This window comes from Bos javanicus, chromosome 9 (assembly GCF_032452875.1).
Source record: "Bos javanicus breed banteng chromosome 9, ARS-OSU_banteng_1.0, whole genome shotgun sequence".
Lineage (NCBI taxonomy): Eukaryota > Metazoa > Chordata > Mammalia > Artiodactyla > Bovidae > Bos > Bos javanicus.
The window spans coordinates 17407020-17429647 of record NC_083876.1 but is presented as its reverse complement, the minus strand read 5'-3'; the positions used below and the strand labels follow the sequence as shown (position 1 = coordinate 17429647).

The 22628-nt window shown below is 41.9% G+C and overlaps 1 protein-coding gene across 1 annotated transcript in view; it reads right to left on the bottom strand.

The window, feature by feature from the left end:
• MEI4 (meiotic double-stranded break formation protein 4) overlaps positions 1–13572 on the bottom strand; it is a 251998-nt gene extending 238426 nt beyond the window's left edge. The window contains exon 1 of the mRNA XM_061427259.1: positions 13503–13572. The gene's annotated coding sequence lies outside the window, so the exon portion shown is untranslated. The remainder of the gene's footprint in view (positions 1–13502) is intronic.
• Positions 13573–22628: the final 9056 nt, after the last annotated feature.

Here is a 22628-nt window from a genome sequence, read left to right as displayed (position 1 = left end):
AACACCATACTGAAAATGGGATTCCCTAACCATCAGTTCTTAGCCAGTCCTGCCAGACACTCTATAATGTCTGCTTCTATTAATCCCAGGTCCACCCTGAAAGCAAAAATAATATAAAGTTCACTTTCCCAAATCACCCTCCAAGGATTTGAAGTAAGCAATCACTGTCTCCCTTTATAAAATCCCCCAGACCCATTTCTCATAACATCTGAACAGTAAGCCTCTTTTCACTCTGGCGGCCTCTCCTGGTTGCATGTGATTTGTCAAAATCTCTCTTCGGTGACACTCAGCACTAAACCTCCAATCCCATGATGAACATGATCAATTACGACCCTTGAACCTTTCTCTTCATGTCACCAGATGGTATTAAGTTGTTGAACTGTCAGGTCTCAGTGATGACTCAGATGGAATAATGGAAAAACAATTAAAATCTTTTTTTTCCCAAAATTTCTTTTAAGCTAGATCTCTACTTGCACAACTGATTTCTGCTGAGAACCAAACACTTGACTTCTCAGGTTTGCAATCTAGTCCTGGAGGAACAAAGCACACACTCTCATGATGGTGGGCCTCCTCCGTGACCCATGGTGTGTCCGCCCTGACAGCAACACCCTTCCCTGAGCCCTGCCTGCAAACTCTTCACTCGCCCTTCACTGCCTCTTTCCGCTGCCTGGTCTCAAGTCTTCTGAATTCACCCCTCCTGCCTTCCTCACCCAGGCACCACCCCCTGCTCCTTCGTCTGCATTTCCACAGCACTGGGAAACACACAGATCCCAAGGCAGGATCAACAGCCATTTGGGGTCTTGCTCCTCTACTAGACAAGAGAGTGAGCGCACCGTATTTGTGGACTTTGCCCTCATCGGCTACTATTTCCAGCGCTGGGCTTGGGAAGATCAAGCCATGCCCTACGTGAATAACTACAGAAAAGGTTAGAAGTGAAACAGCTCACGGAAACAAGGCTAAACCCGGAGGAGTTACGGAACTGAAGGCTTACTTAGATATATATGGACAAAGGAAAAGGTATCAGCGGCAGGAAGGCCTTGAGCCCGACCTCAGCGTGAAGCCTTGAAGGGAAACATCAACATCTCTTGAACACCTCCGCCACGAGCCACTGTGCACTCACTGTACAGCCAGCACCTCGTGTAAGACCTCATTTAATAATTCTGTGACTGGGCAAACAAGCTCCCAGGGTACAGCACAGGGAACTACAGTTCCTGTCAATATCCTTATCAATATCCTTATCAATCCTTATCAGTACCCTGTGATAAACCAAAAGGGAAAAGAACACAAAAAAGAATGTGTACATAACCGAACTACGTTGCTATATAGCAGAAATTAACACAACATTGTAAGTCAACTACACTTCAAGAAAATTTGAAAAAATGATTATGTGTTGTAGAATTTAGTATCATTTTTTGAAGTTAAGGAAACAAGTTAAGAAGGTAGCTTTCTCAAGGCTATCTGGTTAACAAGTGATGGAACTGGACTTTTTAACTGTCATCTCTCCGCACGTTCTTTCTGCGATACAGTTCTGAAGCCTGGCCATCGGAACTGAATGTAACCTGGCCAGGAGTGGACCTCCCTGAATTGCCGTGTGGTCACCTTGTGTCTACTTTGACATTCATCTCAGGCTTTCACCACAGCAGCGGGCATGTGCGCGTGTGCACACACATCCCCCACACACACAATGGAAGGCCCACTATCTCCACAAGCACTGCTAGATAAGGGATTTTTCACCCCCAAAGACGGCCTAGTGAGACAGGCATGCGCAGTACTGCATACTAATCAACTCTGAAAAACTCCCATCAGAAATAATTTCAAATACGTGTTCAAGAGGCAAGGACAGCATAGGGAACAGGAGAGCAGGTTTGGGAGGCAGGCTTCCCTGTGTGACCTTAGACAGGTTACTCAACCTCTTTGTGCCTCAGTTTGCTAATCTGTAAAATGGAACTCAAAGAATACTCAACTTCTAAACTAAGGAGACAAAGTGAGTCAAGGCACATGACCCCTACGTACTCTGTCAGGCACACAGTAAACAATGCAACACTTGGTCCACTTGAGGCTTGTATGGGTCAATGAGTCAACGCCAGCCCGCTGTCTCCAAAGCCTGTGCCTCTCTCTGCACAGCAAAAACCCAGTAAGAACTCAGGGAAAGAGACACTTGTGGGCTCATGTGAACAGGAGGAACAGAACTCCGCAGCCAGCCTGGAAGATCGGAAGGATGAGGACTCAGGTAAAGGAGGGACAAACTTTGATGGGGTGGACAGTACGGGCAGCCAGTAGGTAATAGCATGCCTCTTTGTGGGAGAGGGCATGGATTTCTGACAAGAATACGGTATTTGGGGAATGAAAGGGAAATAATATAGAATAGGGAAGTTGGGATCTTGAAGGTCAATTAGAGGAGACTGAACTCACTGCTGTGGATGGCTGGAAACAGGCATGGTCTTTGGAGTGGATGAGTGCAACACTGCTACTAATGTTTTAGGAAGAGAATTTTGCTAGGCAGGAGTTAGGGATTGCTGACACCAAAGAGGGAAGGACTGAAAGGAGAGCCAGGCCAGGTGCTAACATGTACACACAGAATACAAGATGCCCTCAAAGATGTCCGTAACACGGTGGGTCTTCCTGCCTGATTGGAAAGAGGGAAAGTAAGGGGATACTTGCATATGATTCCCATATTAGGCCAGCGATGTGACGGACCCCAATCAGAAAATCATACTAAAATTACTGGAAAGTAGAAAACATGCAAAATAACACTGATAAAATATTTATTCAGAACACTGTAACTATTCTCGGAAGTTTGTTTCCTTAATTCTTTACTGAAGTTTCACTTGTTATCAATGAGTGATGAAAAGGAGGTAAGCACATTAATAATGAAAGAAGCCAGCTTACTGCCAAGTAGTTTGAATCAGTGCCCTTCTCGGTGATTTTACGCTGTACTCATATTTTTGGAGTACGCTGGCAAACTGGGAATTTGTCCATTATTTATCACGAAAGATTTTTACATCAGCAACCTAGTGAGAAATGTACCTTTGGGGTCTTTAAGCCGAAACACTGCTTTATTTGCTATATGTAATGATGCTACAGTTATTTGCCTGTATGCATGCAGTACATTCTAAATCACAATTTTGGTGTTGGGAAACTGACCTTGAAAAGAATTTATTGGTAATATATGTAATTTTAAAAATTCTATTCATTATATAGATGAAATAGTGCTTAGTTATTATCAGATAAATAGATGGATAATCTGTTTATTTTGATAATTTGATAACAGATGATTTTTTTTTTAGTTAGAAAACAAGACAATCGTACAAGAGTGGATGCTTTAGGAACCATATTTATAAAAGAAACAGCTTTTTAGAAAGCAGCAATTTCTTGGGAAATATGTAAGCTTTTGTGCACTGGCATAAAAAGGCAGATTATCATGAGAAACTTATATTCTGCCCAAAAACACACAACGCATTTATCAGTTGTGCCAGGCACTGGAAATGAGGATGCCCTGGTGGCTCAGACAGTAAAGCATCTTGCTTACAATGCGGGAGACCTGGGTTCAATCTCTGGGTCAGGAAGATCCTCTGGAGAAGAAAATGGCAACCCACTCCAGTACTTTTGCCTGGAAAATCCCATGAACAGAGGAGCATGATGGGCTACAGTCCACTGGATTGCAAAGAGTCAGACATGGCTGAGCGACTTCACTTTCACTTTCACTTTCCCTCAGAAGCTTTCTTTCTGGGGGAGGCCAATAAATAAGAAAATAAATGAAACATCAACTAGTCAGGAAGCAACAGTTAGAAATGGACATGGAACAACAGACTGGTTCCAAATAGGAAAAGGGGTACATAAAGGCTGTATATTGTCACCTTGCTTATTTAACTTATACGCAGAGTACATAATGAGAAACGCTGGGCTGGAGGAAGCACAAGGTGGAATCAAGATTGTCAGGAGAATTATCAATAACCTCAGATATGCAGATGACACGACCCTTATGGTAGAAAGTGAAGAAGAATTAAAGAGCCTCTTGATGAAAGTGAAAGAGGAGAGTGAAAAAGCTGGCTTAAAGCTCAACATTCAGAAAATGAAGATCATGGCATCTGGTCCCATTCAGTTCATTTCAGTTCAGTTCAGTCGCTCAGTCGTGTCCAACTCTTTGCGACCCCATGAATCGCAGCACGCCAGGCCTCCCTGTCCATCACCAACTCCCGGAGTTCACTCAGACCCACATCCATTGAGTCAGTCATGCCATCCAGCCATCTCATCCTCTGTCTTCCCCTTCTCCTCCTGCCCCCAATCCCTCCCAGCATCAGAGTCTTTTCCAATGAGTCAACTCTTCACATGAGGTGGCCAAAGTACTGGAGTTTCAGCTTCAGCATCATTCCTTCCAAAGAAATCCCAGGGCTGATCTCCTTCAGAATGGACTGGTTGGATCTCCTTGCAGTCCAAGGGACTCTCAAGAGTCTTCTCCAACACCACAGTTCAAAAGCATCAATTCTTCGGCACTCAGCCTTCTTCACAGTCCAACTCTCACATCCATACATGACTACTGGAAAAACCATAGCCTTGACTAGACGGACCTTTGTTGGCAAAGTAATGTCTCTGCTTTTGAATATGCTATCTAGGTTGGTCATAATTTTCCTTCCAAGGAGTGAGCGTCTTTTAATTTCATGGCTGCAGTCACCATCTGCAGTGATTTTGGAGCCCATAAAAATAAAGTCTGACACTGTTTCCACTGTTTCCCCATCTATTTCCCATGAAGTGATGGGACGGGATGCCATGATCTTCGTTTTCTGAATGTGAGCTTTAATGGCTTTAAGCCAACTTTTTCACTCTCCACTTTCACTTTCATCAAGAGGCTTTTGAGTTTCTCTTCACTTTCTGTCATAAGGGTGGTGTCATCTGCATATCTGAGGTTATTGAGATTTCTCCTGACAATCTTGATTCCAGCTTGTGTTTCTTCCGGTCCAGCGTTTCTCATGATGTACTCTGCATATAAGTTGAAGAAACAGGGTGACAATATACAGCCTTGACGTACTCCTTTTCCTATTTGGAACCAGTCTGTTGTTCCATGTCCAGTTCTAACTGTTGCTTCCTGACCTGCATACAAATTTCTCAAGAGGCAGGTCAGGTGGTCTGGTATTCCTATCTCTTTCAGAATTTTCCACGGTTTATTGTGACCTACACAGTCAAAGGCTTTGGCATAGTCAATAAAGCAGAAATAGATGCTTTTCTGGAACTCTCTTGCTTTTTCTATGATCCAGTGGATGTTGGCAATTTGATCTCTGGTTCCTCTGCCTTTTCTAAAACCAGCTTGAACATCAGGAAGTTCACGGTTCACATATTGCCGAAGCCTGGCCTAGAGAATTTTGAGCATTACTTTCTAGCATGTGAGATGAGTGCAATTGTGCAGTAGTTTGAGCATTCTTTGGCATTGCCTTTCTTTGGGATTGGAATGAAAACTGACCTTTTCCAGTCCTGTGGCCACTTCTGAGTTTTCCAAATTTGCTGGCATATTTAGTGCAACACTTTCACAGCATCATCTTTCAGGATTTGAAATAGCTCAACTGGAATTCCATCACCTCCACTAGCTTTGTTCGTAGTGATGCTTTCTAAGGCCCACTTGACTTCACATTCCAGGATGTCTGGCTCTAGGTCAGTGCTCACATCATTGTGATTATCTGGGTCATGAAGATCTTTTTTGTATAGTTCTTCTGTGTATTCTTGCCATCTCTTCTTACTATCTTCTGCTTCTGTTAGGTCCATACCATTTCTGTCCTTTATTGAGTCCATCCCATTACTTCATGGCAAATAGATGGGGTAACAGTGGAAACATTGCCAGACTTTATTTGTTTGTGCTCCAACATCACTGCAGATGGTGACTGCAGCCATGAAATTAAAAGACGCTTACTCCTTGGAAGGAAAGTTATGACCAACCTAGACAGCATATTCAAAAGCAGAGACATTTGTTTGTCAACAAAGGTCCATCTAGTCAAGGCTATGGTTTTTCCAGTGGTCATGTATGGATGTAAGAGTTGGACTATAAAGAAAGCTGAACGCCTAAGGATTGATTCTTTTGAACTGTGGTGCTGGAGGAGACTCCTGAGAATCCCTTGGACTGCAAGGAAATCCAACCAGTCCATCCTAAAGGAGATCAGTCCTGAATGTTCATTGGAAGGACTGATGCTGAACTGAAACTCCAATACTTTGGCCATCTGATGCAAAGAGCTGACTCACTGGAAAAGCCCCTGATGCTGGGAAAGATTGAAGGTGAGAGGAGAAGGGGACGACAGAGGATGAGATGGTTGGATGGCATCACTGACTCAATGAACATTGCGTTTGGGTAAATTCTGGGAGTTGGTGATGAACAAGGAGTCCTGATGTGCTGCAGTCCATGGGGTTGCAAAGGGTCGGACATGACTGAGCAACTGAACTGAATGCATGAATAGCAACTTTGGATAAAGTATAAAAGCAGTTCAGAAGAGAAAGAAAGTAGCTTTCTCTTACCATTGTTCCAGAGATAAAAAGAAATGGGTCATAATCTCCTACTCTAAACCCATTTGTGGGGATTTGTAAAGAATCATAAGTATGTTTTTTTTGTTTTTTAATCCTGTGAGAAAAAAGCTATTCATGAAAGTAGAAGGAAGGTGTGGGTAAAGCGACCGTGAGCAAGCAGTCTCTGAAATACATTTCCTAGCAATTATTAGAGATTAAGAAAGTCACATCTCTCTTTCCAACAATCAAAATTACTTTCTAATGAGTTGTTTTCATTCTACTATTCATCCAGATTAAACCAAAGCACACATTAAATACAAAAAGATTTATTTTCCAGAGTTCTGCCAGGGTGAAGGCAATCTAATCAAAAACGAAATGGGGAATGAGCTCAGTGAATAAATCAGAAGGAAGAATTAAAGAAGCTGACAGATATTTTGGAGGCCTGTTAGAAAATAAATTGGATTTTCATTATAAAAATTGACTTAAATAAATTATACACTTAAGAACCCACTTCAGAACATTTCCTTAAAGTCAATTTGATTATCAGCCCCAAAATATTGCATTTCAATATATTTTGTTATATTTCCAAAATACAAGAGGTATAGGAAGGACATATACAGAGTAAATGCCCAGAAAATAAAAAGAAACAAAGAAATACTAAGAAATCTTTGAGTCTGATATCTGATGTTCAGATTTGAAACCTAAACAAAAAGTTAGGCAAAATATTTTACATAGTGCCACCAAAATAACTAGAGGATAATTAAAGTAAATTTTATATTTGAGGAAAAGCAAAAGAAAACTTGATAGCAGACACAGCCCTCTAAAGATCTACAATTTATAAATTACTTTATTCCCTTGATGGATAATCTGTAAGTATAGATAAATCTAATAACAGGGACAATATTAAACCTTCATCTAAGACAGCTGTTCATACAACAAGTGAAAGTTGTGTCCGACTCTTTGTGACCCCAGGGACTATACAGTCCATGGAATTCTCCAGGCCAGAATACTGGAGTGGGTAGCTGTTCCCTTCTCCAAGGGATCTTACCAACCCAGGGATGGAACCGAGGTCTCCTGCATTGCAGGCAGATTCTTTACCAGCTGAGCCACCAGGGAAGCCCTGTTCATATGACATGTGACACTTTATCAGCAGAAATGGGGAGCATGAATGTGTGTGGTGGTGGAGGTGGAGGCAGGGGGCAGGTGGATTTATTGTCTATATTTCCAAGCAAGGAATGATGAAGTACAGACCTTCTCATAATCTCTGGAGGGAGTAAGCCTTCTAGGTAAAATTATCATGTTCATACACTCAACAGGTAACACCGGAGAAAAGAGATTCTGTCCTAGGCACGCCACGTTTAAACAGATAAAGCTGGTAAAGGAACTCAGAAACCTGCTGTCTGAGGGACAGAGGAGTAAAATGTAAACTGGGCTTGTTCCATGAAACCCCAAGGAAGCGGACAAGGATGGGAGGGGAAGTTGTGGATACGTATTCTGTCAGATGTGTTAAAGACTGAGAGAGAGCTTTAGGAGGAGTGAGTTCCCTGTTGTGGGAGGTATTCAAGCACAGAGAGAGATGACAGGCATGGGGCAGAATGCACCCAAACTTTGAAAATTAACTGGATCAGGACCATTTTCACCCTGAGATCTTGTGATTGTAAGAAACAGAGACCACAGCCACTGACATCGGGAGACTTAAAAGTCATTCAGTGACAGTGATATACAATAGATGCCTTTGAAAAAGTGTTGAGGACACGGTACCCATGAGGGTCCAGGCAGAAAGCTTTTGGTACCTCAATCTGGGTAATGTGAAGGAGCGCTTAATAAAGAGCTACTTCCAAAGGTGTGGGCAGCCTAAGGGGGAAACACAATGTGCAGGGGACCAGAAACAACAGCAGAGGCCAAGGGCATCCTCCACTTCCCTTGGATCTAAAGGGAGGAGAGGAGGGGGCAGTTACCAGGACTGGGAGAGAGACCCGCGGAGCACAGGCCCACCCGGCAGGAGCTGTGACCTTCCATCCTCCAGCATCGTCCTAATGACTGTAGGCGGAGCAGGGGCTGGTGTGGGACCTGCAGAGTGGTGGGGCAGAGAGATCTGGGAGGCCAAACGAAGACTTCCAGCACAAATGCCAGCAAAGCCATGGAAAACAGGGCAAATGGAAAAGTCCTAGATGAGGGAAGAGGCTGGGCTGCCTTCTCTCTACATCCTTTCCAAATAGAGCAACATGCCTTTTCAGTGGACACAGTGAAAATGAGAGTCACAGACCCAAGTTTTTTTACCATCCTTGTGTATATAGTGCTGTTTCCTTCTGATTCTCCAGGCATTCTCCGGGATTTGTTTTCTGAACTAAGCAGTCAGCTGCAAGGTAATTGCTCTACCCAAAACAGAAGTGCCATAGAAGACAAGAGCTTCCCAGGTGGCATTAGTGGTAAAGAACCCACCTGCCAGGAGGGGTAACAGAAGAGGTTTTGAGCCCTGGGTCAGGAAGTTCCCCTGGAGGAAAGCATGGCCAACCCACTCCAGTATTCTTGCCTGGAGAATCCCCATGGACAGAGGAGCCTGGAGGGCTACAGTCCATAGGGTCGCAAAAAGTCAATCAGAACAGCACAGCACAGGACCTGAAAATCTGAATATAGAACCATCTAGCCTATGTTAGTTAGGCGATCCTTCATTCACCAGATACATTTAATGATCTCCTACTGGACAGGTGCTGTGCTGGACCGGGGGACTCAACTGCCAACAAGAGAAGTCCATCAGCTGACTGTCAATCATTCCAATCTACAACACCCTCTGTTCAGTAAAGGAACCTCAGAAGTGCTATGGATGAGAACTGCAAACTATGACCCACGAGCCAAATCTGTGTGGCCTTGCTTCCATCAGCCATCTTTTATTGAAATACCCATGTCCATTAGCCTATGTGTGGTCTATCGCTGCTTTAGTGCTACAGCCTCAGAGTTGCTACAGGAGGACTGCAAAGCCTGATATATTACTAACTGGTCCTGTACAGAAGTTTGCCAACACTTGCTCTAAATAAAACCTAATGCTTTAATAATAAATATATTAAAGGAAACATACTGTCACTCATCAAACATCTCTGGGTGTCCTAGCTACAAACCAAGTCATGAGGGAGGTTGGCTTTCTGCCAAGTTGCATTTCTACTGTCGTAAGTTTGGTTTCTGTATTTTTTTCTTCTTTCATTATAAAGGCAGATAAAAAAGTGTCACATGGCTAATGCCTTCTATTAACAGCTAACTCTGTTCAGAGGATGTTCACATTCTCTTATATTGTATCTAGTCTTTTGATTGATCAGAGTTCTTCCATATCATGGAAGGCCCATTTTTCCAACGATCCTTTTCGCTGAATCACACCAAACAAGTTTTGACAGGGGTGATTTTAGGCTATCTTTTAAATTGAACAATAAAATTGATTGTAAAAGCACTTAGCCAACACTCAAGTACTATATAAATGCAAAATCATAGCAGCAATAGTACCTTCACTTCCCTGCAGAGAGAAACAGGAGTGGATCCTTATTCCCCAATCACTTGACCCACAGAGCATTAAAATTTTAAATGTTAAAAAAAAAAAAAAAAAAACTAGCTTTCATTGGCTGTTACCAAGATTTCCTAATATGAAGTGACAGGATCTGTGCCGGCTGTGGTTCCTCTGAAGGATGTTAAGAGGCTCAGTGGTGGCTGTGGCTGACCATTGATTTGCCACTCCCCAAGCCCTTTTCATCCCCTAAATGGGAATCAATGTAGCATGAATAAAATTAATCGGCCATTTAGTTCATATTTAGTCACTATAACGAAGCAATAGCTGGCTTGAGAACGATCTTTGCCAAGCCTTGTTTCCTGAAAGTTTTCCCATCCACTAACCACAATGCACATTTCAAGTGTCGAGAGAAAGGAGACTTGAGTCCACCAATGAACTCAGAACCAAGAATGAGATGATAACAGGAGGCAGCATGGAGAAGGCCTGGCTGATCTGGTAATAAGAGAGGTTTCTGTTAAGTACCAGCTTAGACATTCTATCATTGACAACACCTTCCTTGATATCCTTAGATCAAGTCATTTCCCTCCAGTACATAGCTCTTAACACACCATACTCCTGTATCACACTTGCAGCTGGGTCATTCCTTACTTCCTTGGTCCTTTGATGGCAATGATCCTCAGTGAGTTCCACTGAGCTCCTGACCTGCCTGTGCAGGGCAGAAATTGCTACAGCGAACCTACAATAAGCACTAAAATATATATATATATATATATATATATATATATATTAGCTGGCTGACCTGATGAATGAATAGATAGGTAAGCAAGCTGGATTCTAGGCACTCCGATAGCTTGTAAGAATACCCTGATCATTCTATGATATGCTCCTCAAAACTAATGGCCCATGTCTTCCTGTCCTGAGCTAGGCTCTAGGAAAATGCACAAACTGCATACCAGCTCCTGGTATCCTCACCACCAAACTACCTCCTCTCTGCTCTTTCACTCTCTTCTTCTGTCCTAACTTCTTTTGATATACAATCATAAACAAGTTGCTCCCAGCTGCAAAAAAGAAAAAAACAAAACAGTATCCCATCACCTCCACCTCACCTAGCTGTTCTTACAAAGGCTGAAAAAGACAAACCTGATGCCTACTTGCAAATTCTCTTGCCATTACTCTGCAGACCTCACTCTAAAAACCATGCCTCTATTCTTAAAATGCTCTGCTCTCTGACTTTAGTGCCACTATTCCCCTGATTCTTCTTCTATACCATACCCTGTCAATTCTATAATCGAATATATCTAAAAACTGATCTTCTTCCTCAAACCATTAACACCTCTTGTCTTTATGGTTGCATCAGTCTTCTGCCAGACTTCTCGGCTCCCTCCAATCCATTCTGCACAGGGAAGTCATAGGTTCACCTCAATAATGCTCCAAAGTAACTTCACTGGTTCTATTACATTGTGACTCTGGCCCTCACCTTCAAGTGCCTTTGTATTGCAGAGTTTAACCTACATATGACAAATATAGGCCCCATGAAAGAGCTATTCTGTCTGATCTTCACCACAATATCCAGTGGACTCCTGACATCTTTATATATGTTAAAACATATTCAAGGTAATGTTTTCTAAATCTTGACAAGGCCTCCAAAATACTGGTTTTGGAAGGCTGGTTCCAAATACTGGTTTTCCCACCATTACTCATGAAAAAAGAGCAAAAATCTTATTCAGAGTCATCAATTTGTGTTCCTGACCATCACTGCCGGTTTCTCTCTTAATTTTGTCATTTGGGGTCCATATTCCTGCTCTGAAAGTCATCCAGATTACGCATGTTCCAAATTATACAGGCTCTTTATTGCACTTGATCTAAAGACTTACTTCTAAAGCAGTAAGTCTTCCCCAATATGAACAAGTAGGATAGTTGCTAACACAATTTTCTGCCAAGTGACTGAGTCTCACTATAGCCACATGAAACACTGTAAATCTCTTGATTTTAAGTAGAAAAAAGGCAGTTGCAAACAATCCCAAGAAAGTGATCAATGTGTATGTAATTAGAGACAAATATTGCTCTTGAAAAATATGCCCTGCTCAGGAACACGGTCCAGGTTATGAGTTTTTCTACATTATGAGCATTTTATGAATATTAAATAACAGTACATGTCTTTATAATCTATGGCTCCTGATGACCACAAGTCCAAAATGTGTTTCTGAACTTCCAGCCTATGAAGCTATACAAAGCCTTTCATGATTCAGTACAAACCACTGGTCCCATCTTACTGGCTGCCACTTTTATTAGACATTCAACTTACACTAAAACACTGTCTCCTCCACATATGCTTGCCTTCCTGCCTTTACTCTTATCATCCTTTTCATTTGCAATGTATTCCCCACTTCTACCTCTATTTCCTAAATATCTGGTACCTACGGCCACTGTCAGGGTACCACCTCCTCCAGGGAGCCATCTGCCCCGCAGCATTTTATTTGAATCTCCTAATGCAATCCCACCCTGCCCCTGAATGTTTCCTACCTAACTCTACATCTATCTCTATCCTAGGCCTGGGAGGTCTTTCAAGGAGGAGACCATGTGTGTGCCATCTCTGACATCTACAGCACCTTACATCAGTTCAGTTCAGTTCAGTCACTCAGTCGTGTTCAACTTTTGCGACCCCATGAATTGCAGCGCGCCAGGCCTCCCTGTCCATCACCAACTCCCGGAGTCCACCCAAACCCATGTCCATTGAGTCAGTGATGCCATCCAACCATCTCATCCTCTGTTGTCCCCTTCGCCTCCTGCCCTCAATCTTTCCCAGCATCAAGGTCTTTTCAAATGAGTCAGCTCTTCCCATCAGGTGGCCAAAGTATTAGAGTTTCAGCTTCAACATCAGCCCTTCCAATGAATACCCAGGAGTGATCTCCTTTAGGATGGACTGTGGTTCCTTCAAAATAATGGGGGCTCAATAAAAGATGTGTTGGGGACCTGGTGGTCCCTGGTGTGGCTAAGACTCCACACTTCAACAGAGGGGGGTGGATATCCACCCCTGGTCAGGGAACTAGTTCCTACAAACCCCAAGATCCCCAGGCCTCAAGGAAGATTCCACGTGCTGCAACTAAGAACCAGGCAGCCAAATAAATATTTTTTAAAAAATAAATTAAAAAATGTGCACAAGGCAGTGATTTACCAACCTCAGCAATGGCCTCCAAACAAAGGCATTTCCTCCCCCCAGGAGGGAACCATTTTTTTCTTTTGTTTTGGGGAGGGGCGGTTGGCGGGGGGAGGCCGTCAAGCCAGGCTTGAACACACCTGGAGGTTAGAACACACCCGGGACGCCCACACATTTGGAGGCACAGGTCGGAGTCTAACTCCAAAAGCTCCAGCGCCGCCGCGATCCACTGCATGGAGTAGAGAGACACGTGCAGGGCTCCGCGTGGGGCGGCCCATGGCGCGGATACGAGTCTCCGAACGAGGCCACGCGCCAGGCACGCGAGGAGGCGGAGACAGGGGACCCGGTGCACGGCGCCTCCCCACCTACCTTCGGGGACCCCGCACAGCACGGAGGGCTCCACCCGCGGGAAGCCGGTGCAGGCGGGGACGGGGTCGCGGGGACTGGAACTCTGCGACGTCGCCGGCGGCCCAAGGCCGACCGCCCAGGGAAGGTCGCCGGGCGCCGGCTTCCGTCCGCGCTCGCGCAGCGCGCGGGGAGGACCGGGCCGCGCGCCCCACAAGGCCCCGCGGCGCGCTCGGCCTGCCGCGCCGGGGCCGCGGGGCGCGGGGTCGGCCCGGGTCGGGAGCGCGCTTCCCGCCGCCTGGGTGGGAGCGGGTCGGCCCGGCGGCCCCTCCGAGGGTCCGCGCCGCGCAGGCAAAAGCTAAGGCGAGGCCGCGCGCCTCCCCGAGGACTGCGCCCCCTCAGCTTTGAGCCGGAAGGGGAAATCGAGGCCTCGGAGGAGAACAAGCCCTCGGGGAGACTTCTGGAAGGAGATACGGTGATTCCAGCGGGGGAAGGGGAGCGACTTGGACAGAATGAAATCGAAAACGACTTTTCTTTTCCCAGAAACGAAATTAAACTTGTGTTTCTTCCAAGAAATTGTGGTCATTACAGAATGATGTTGCTCTCTGTTCACCTTTCGCGTCATATGTATTGTCTATTGGGGGAGGGGTCGGGGGTAGGAGTCTTACATCTTACAAAAAATGCTTCCATCATTTCCAATCCCAGTTCGATTCCAAGCATCCTGAGGACAGATTCTCGGCAGGTTTCTTTGGTGTTACACGCAGTGCTTGATCGCTATTGGGTAGAAATCTCAGCATATATTTATGGTATAAAATAGCGAGCATGTCTACGTGGACATCTGTATGTCTGAATTTAACTAAATGCACGAACCTTTCTTATTAAGATAATACATCTGCATCCAATCCGTTATTGTACATTTCTTTAAAACGTTAAGCATCGTTGTTCTAGCCTTCTGCCCCTTAACGACAATCAATGCTGTAAAGTCCATTATAATTTGTTTAATATGTTCTTTATTAATCCTAAAGAGGATTTCAGGTAGGCGAAGACAGAATTATCTTGAACTACAAATTAATGAACCCTCGATTACTATTTACTGTATTTGCTGTTCTTTTGGAGACATGTAAATCCAACCATAGTGCTTTGATCACAGACATAATCTAGGGTCACAGATCATGCAAATTTGTCCCTGATGGTGCAAGTGCGAAACGCTTTTCAGTTCCACTCATTCATTTATTGTGCAAATTGGACTGAACTCCTATTATGTGCCAGACACTAAGCGAGGCATGATCATTGCCGTTTGCAACTGTGCCGTCTGGTAATTAAAACAAATGGGTAAACAATCAAGATACAATGCAAGCACTGAAATTCTATTGGAAAACTGCAGAGTCAGTTTTAAAATTTTATCCTTTCTCACCAAACCATGGGTAAGTATCTATTAACCCATTAATCTGACAAACATTTACCGTTTTTTTAAAGCTTCTGAACATGGAGTGGTTATGGATTTTACAAAAAAGTGTAGTAGAAAATAACTTCCATGAGAATTGTACAAGTTTTCATACCGCTTTTTGTCTTACTCATCTCTGCTGCTGCTGCTAAGTCGCTTCAGTCGTGTCCGACTCTGTGCGACCCCATAGATGGCAGCCCACCAGGCTCCCCCGTCCCTGGGATTCCCCAGGCAAGAACACTGGAGTGGATTGCTATTTCTAGTGCTAGTATATAATACGTATGTAATAAGTCATTATTAACTGTTTGGCGAATAAAAAATAAATGTATCTTAAAACATTTAATTTGTGCTTTTTGGAGACTTTTCTTGGAGAAGGCAATGGCACCCCACTCCAGTACTGTTGCCCAGAAAATCCCATGGATGGAAGAGCCTGGTAGGCTGCAGTCCATGGGGTCGCTAAGAGTCAGACATGACTGAGCGACTTCACTTTCACTTTTCCCTTTCATGCTTTGGAGAAGGAAATGGCAACCCACTCCAGTGTTCTTGCCTGGAGAATCCCAGGGACGGGGGAGCCTGGTGGGCCGCCGTCTATGAGGTCGCACAGAGTCGGACACGTCTGAAGCGACTTAGCAGCAGCAGTAGAGACTTTTCTATAAATATTGTGATCTGGCTGTGTGTACCAGAGCCCAAACAACTTTTCTAAACAAGTTTATAAAGACCAAAGAAAGGTAAAAATGTACAAAAATGCACCTGCAGTATCTTAGCTCTCATTGTTCATTGCACTTAAATGTAGCGTATTTGAAGGGGGCTTGAGTAGAACGTCAGAAAATCATGCTTCTCTCATGTAAGGTTTCAAGATAACAAATTCATTGATTGCCAAACTGTACATAAAAGAGGAAATTGTTAATGGCAGCTACAAATTTTCAAGGTCCAAATAAAAATACAAAGGAAAAATGGTTTACCTCTGTGCAAAATATGAAACTTTACATGGAGGAGAATATTAAGTTACTACCAGCCAGTTTAATATAAATTAAAATAAGTAACTGGATAAAATAAGTACAAAAGATGTAATCAAGGAACAATGCTAATTTTTAAAAACGGGTTCATGTTTCTTATTTTTCATGATATGCTATTTTTTTTTTTTTTCTTGGCCACACTGGGAGGCCTGTGGAACTTCCTTGACCAGGGATCAAACCTATGCCCCTTGCAGTGAAAGTATGTAGTGTGAACCGTTAACCACTGGACCACCAGGGAAGTCCAACAATGCTGAATTTTAAATAGCTGTTTTAACCACAAAGAACAGAAAGTAGAATATCTGATAAAATGCCAAATGAGAATGTAAATCATATTTTTAATATATGATTTAAAAATGTTATTTGATTTCATAAAGATTTGCATTATTTTAAAATATACAATTGTGGAAATGGTAGTAAACTGTTCTGTGAAGAAATAGATAAACTTCAATAATTCCTAGACCAACACCCATTTGTTGTTGTTTATTTGCTCAGTTGTGTCCAACTCTTTGCAACAACCCCATGGACTGCAGCACACCAGGCTCCCCTGTCCTTCACCATCTCCCAGAGTTTGCTCAAACTCATATCCATTGAATAGGTGATGCCATAAAATCATCTCTCTCATCCTCTGTCATCCCCTTCTTCGCCTATCTTCAATCTTTCCCAGCTTCAGAGTCTTTTCTAATGAGTCAGCTGTTCACATCAGGTGGCCAAAGTATTAGAGCTTCAGTTTCAGCATCAGTCCTTTCAATTCAGGATTGATTTCCTTTAGAATTGACTTGTTTGATCTCCTTGTAGTCCAAGGGACTCTCAAGAGTCTTCTCCCAACACCACAGTTTGCACCCTTTTACAAAGGAAAAAATTAAGCTCCGGTTCAATTTAGTAGTTCAAGAAACATATATTGTGTCCAAAGTACAAATAAGAAAATCCTTATTCTCGGTGATCCTGCCATGCGGCAAGGGAGCAAATTTTACCACCAAGACTAGCAAACACTGAACATACTGTTCTAGGTAATCATGGATTGTCTAATTTAAGTCATCCTCACAAAATTTTTAGAGGGACAGTACTGTTATCCAGTCTTATTTTTACAATGAGGAAACTGAAATTAAAATTTATATTGGTTAACTCATCCAAAGATATTTAGTTAGTAGATGGTCTTACACAAAAATTCATAAACTTCATCCCTTCACTCTAGCACATCCAGGAAGCCAGCTAAGACTCTGTTTAGCTGCTGTCCTTTAATTCTATCCCCTGTACAGAGTATTTCATCCACTAGTATTTTAATATTTTCAGCAGTATCTGAGGCAGTGAACTGTGCAGCACTTTTAACCATTCATCAGACTTCTTGGACCTCAGTCTCTTGGTTAGACCTGATCCCTTTCATATCTATTTTAATTTCATATTGGTATTTGTCATCACTCACTCTTCTGTGCCCCATATTTTATTTAAATTGATCTAAGAGCATGCAATGGCACCCCACTCCAGTACTCTTGCCTGGAAAATCCCATGGATGGAGGAGCCTGGTAGGCTGCAGTCCGTGGGGTCGCTAAGAGTCATACATGACTGAGCGACTTCACTTTGACTTTTCACTTTCATGCATTGGAGAAGGAAATGGCAACCCACTCCAGTGTTCTTGCCTGGAGAATCCCAGGGATAGGGGAGCCTGGTGGGCTGCCGTCTATGGGGTGGCACAGAGTCGGACACGACTGAAGTGACTTAGCAGCAGCAAGAGCATAACATAATTTTCAGCAGATTACGATCTCATGGTTATTAAAATTAACATTATTCCACAAAATTCTACATACTACTATCTTTAATAGTTCAACTACTGTTAACATAAAATTAGTAATTTGTATTGTCATGTATATAATTATTAATTATAGTCCAGAATGGCATCTTGCAACTTTTCCCTCATCTTTGTCAATATGATTGGTATCTTTGCTTTAAGAAGAATAAAACCTTGGGACTTCCCTGGAGGGTCGGGGGCTAGGACTCTGTACTCCCAATGCAGGAGGCCTGGGTTTGATTCCTGGTCAGAGAACTAGATCCCACAAGCCTCAACTAAGAGTTCTCATGCTGCAACTAAAAATCCCACATGCCACAGTGAAGACTGAAGATGCTGTATGCCCCAAGTAAGACCTGATACAGCCAAACAAATATTTGAAAAAAGAAGAGTAAAATCCATAAAAGTTTCCAACTGTTTAAGACCACTCACAGTGAAAAGTGTTAGTCAGAGTGTTAGTTGCTCAGTCGTGTCCGACTCTTGCAACCCCATGCTAGCCCTCCAGGATCCTCTGTCCATGGAATTCTCCAGGCAAGAATACTGGAGTGGGAAGCCATTCCTTTCTCCAGAAGATCTTCCCAACCCAGGGATCAACCTGGATTTCCTGCATTGCAGGCAGATTCTTTACCATTGAGCCACCAGGGAAGACCTTAAGAACATTAAACTATGTCAAATTCAGGAAAAAAATTAAAAGTTTTTTAAAAAGCATATAATTTTGTATTTTAGAGTTTAGAATTCTAGAAAAGAGGAAAAATTGAGAACATTTTCAGATAATCTCACTATTCCTTTCTTTAACATAAAGAAGAAAGGCTGTATTTCTTTTTAATATACCTAAAATTACATATTGTAAAAATAATTATTCCAAAAATTAGAAAATAATTCAATTATGTAAAGTTTAAAAATAAAATAAAATTTAAAAAAAATAAAATGTTACTGTTGCCTAAATGATTATGTTTGAAAAGAATTTTTAAAGTATAAGACATCATGAGAAACACCGGGCAGAATTAAGCACAAGCTGGAATCAAGATTGCTGGGAGAAATATCAATAAACTCAGATATGCAGATGACACCACCCTTATGACAGAAAGTGAAGAACTAAAGAGCCTCTTGATTAAAGTGAAAGAGGAGAGTGAAAAATTTGGCTTAAAGCTCAACATTCAGAAAACGAAGATCATGGCATCCAGTCCCTTCACTTCATGGCAAATAGATGGAGAAATAATGGAAACGGTGGCAGACTTTATTTTGGGGGGCTCCAAAATCACTGTAGATGGTGACGGCAGCCATGAAATTAAAAGACACTTACACATTGGAAGAAAAGTTATGACCAACATAGGCAGCATATTAGAAAGCAGAGACATACTTTGCCAACAAAGGCCCATCTAGTTAAGGCTATGGTTTTTCTAGTAGTCATGTATGGATGTGAGAGTTGGACTATAAAGAAAGCTGAGCACCAAAGAATTGATGATTTTGAACTGTGGTGTTGGAAAAGACTCCTGAGAGTCCCTTGGACTGCAAGGAGATCCAACCAGTCCATCCTAAAGGAAATCAGTCCTGAATATTCATTGGAAGGAGCTATGTTGAAGCTGAAACTTCAGTCCTTTGGCCACCTGATGGGAAGAGCTGACTCATTTGAAAAGACCCTGATGCTGGGAAAGATTGAAGGAGGAAGGAGAAGGGGACAACAGAGTATGAGGTGGTTGGATGACATCACTGACTCAATGGACATAAGTCTGAGTAAACTCCAGGAGTTGGTGATGGACAGGGAGGCCTGGTGTGCTGCAGTCCACTGGATCACAAAGAGCTGGACACAACTGAGTGACTGAATTGAACTGAACTGAAGACATTTTTATTTTGAGTTCACAGAGAATCTTTGGCTTTAAAACAAACACTGAAAAACAAAGCAAAAATCTGTTCGTAAAATGAGTGATTCTTTTTCCTATGAATACTATTTCCTAATTTATGTGATTGTAAACTCAATTTGTTTCTCCCAGCAGTCTTGATTCCAGCTTGTGCTTCATCTAGCCCAGCGTTTTGCATGATGTACTCTGCATTAAGTTAAATAGGCAGGGTGACAATATACAGCCTTGATGTACTCCTCTCCCGATATGGAACCAATCTATTGTTCCATGTGCAGTTCTAACTGTTGCTTCACGACCTGCATACATATTTCTTAGGAGGCAGGTCAGGTGATCTGGTATTCCCATCACTTTCAGAATTTTCCACAGTTCGTTGAGATCCACACAATCAAAGGCTTTGGCATAGTCAATAAAGCAGAAGTAGATATTTTTCTGGAACCCTCTTGTTTTTTTCAATAAGCCAATAGATGTTTGCAATTTGATCTCTGGTTCCTCTGCCTTTTCTAAATCCAGCTTGAACATCTGGAAGTTCAAGGTTCACATCCTGTTGTAGCCTGGCTTGGAAAATTTTAAGCATTACTTTTACCAACTTAGACAACATATTGAAAAGTAGAGACATTACTTTGCTGACAAAGGTCCGTCTAGTCAAAGCGGTGGTTTTTCCCATAGCCATGTATGGATGTGAGAGTTGGACTATAAAGGAAGCTGAGTGCCAAAGAATTGATGCTTTTGAACCGTGGTGTTGGAAAAGTCTCTTGAGAGTCCCTTGGACTGCAAGGACATCCAACAAGTCCATCCTAAAGGAAATCAGTCCTGAATATTCATTGGAAGAAGGACTGATGCTGAAGCTGAAACTCCAATACTTTGGGCACTTGATGTGAAGAACTGACTCATTGGAAAACACCCTGATTTGGGGAAAGATTGAAGGCAGGAGGAGAAGGGGATGACAGATGAGATGGTTGGATGGCATCACTGACTCAATGGACATGAGTTTGAGTATGCTCCAGGAGTTGGTGATGGATAGGGAAGCCTGGCATGCTGCAGTTCATGGGGTCACAAAAATTTGAACATAGCTGACTGACTGAACTGTACTGAAACTCAATTTTTAGCATTCTTCATTTTCTCCAAAGAGCATATTAGTGAGTTTTTGTGCTTTTTTTAGATTGAAAAATTTCAATTTTATCACTTGAATTAATGAAAAGATATACAAAATAAATTAGACTAATCCAGCAGAATTCTAAACACCACAGAAAGCCATTTTAGGTCTGTTAGGAAATAAAGTTACTCTATTGTGTTATCAAGTGTAAAAGAAGCTTGGGCTAATCTTGGAAATCACTTAGGTATGTTAACAATTTGGAAAAGCCATTTTAGAGGCACTATATATAGAAAGCTTTCTGGGAAGTGAAAGAGAGCTTGCTGAAGTGCAGACTTCTCAGTTCCTATGGATTTATTGTGATTTTCTGAAAGGCTAGGTAACAAATGCTAACAAAGAACAGTAAGGCATAATAGATACTATGAAAAAAGATGTATTTCACTTTTAAAGCATTAATTTTATATAAAAGAAATATAGGAATTAGGCAGAAATATCAAGGAATACTCAAAATGAATGCTGGTAAGCTCAACCATTAAAAATGCAAACAAAATTAATTTAGTAATGGTTAGCATTTTAAAGTGACAATATTTTGATCTTATTTAATAACAGGAGTATTAATCTGTGTCAAACACTCTGGATAAAATATTATGTTAAAGAAAGGAGCAGTGAGATTATCTGAAAAAAATTGTATTCAGTAGAGCAGTGGAAAATCTACCAGTTGAAGAGTGTAGTGTCTAACTACAGTTGCAATAGTAAGAAATGGAAATTGTACATTTCAAGATGAATATAAAAGTAGTATGTGTTATCCATACTTTCCTTTCAGTAGTTTCTGGGTGTCTCCTATATACTTCCAATTATAGCAATGAGAGTAAATAATTCCCCCTAATTTGGTCTTAACACTCAACTGCTGTCACATTAATTGCTACCTTTGTGTAGCTGCTGCCTAGCAATACATTACTAGACAAAACAGATATTTAAGAATGTAAATTCGGGTATTAACTTAGCAAGTTTTTCATTTCTCATTAATTTACTTTTTTAAGGTGAAAACATTTTAATTCTGTTATTGGTTTAGTTCTTTATTATAATCTGGGCACATTTCATCTTAGAGGAGTCTCCAGAACTTTTACCCAACAATGTTCGAAAGATGGTTCCACGATATTTTAACATTTCTAGCTATCAATTATTTTCTATATCCCTAAATAAGACACTCTTGCCACCCTTACCACCAACACTCCTTACCACCATGTGAAGAGATAACTTGAAGATGACTGTCTGCACACCAGAAAGAGCACTCTTCTCAAACCACTAAGCTGGCCCTTTGCTTTTGGATTTCTCAGCCTTCAAAACTGTGAGAAATAAATTTCTATGCTTAAAAAGAAAAAGAAATGGAAACTGCTTGAGTATGAAAGACAAGTATTAAAAATACTGAGAAGAGAAAAACTCATCCCTTATATTGTTTTATCTAGCAATACATCTGATTTATCCTTGAGATGAATTTCTCTCTCTCTCTCTTTTTTTCTTTTTTACATTAATAGGAGGCATAGAGTGTAGAGATTATGGGCATGACTATGAACTAAGACTGCCTGGTTTCAGTTTTTAGTTTTGATTCTTAGCAAGTGACCTAAGGCTTCCCCAATAGCTCAGCAGTAGAGAATCCATCTGCAATGCAGGAGATGCAGGAGTCATGGGTTCAATTCCTGGATTAGGAAGACCCCTGGAGGAGGGAATGTCAACCCGCTCCAGTATTCTTGCCAGTGACCCAAGATAAATTGCTTGAATTTAAGATTTTAACTTCTTAATTTATAAAATGGAGATGATAACAATTGCCCTTGTATTAAATGATATAATTCATACAAACAGTTCAGTCTGTCAACTGGAAAAAAATGCACAACCTCAAAGTTGGGAACTGTATTCCATTCAGTAGACAAAACTGAGGACTTAAGCCTGGGACACAGCATCTC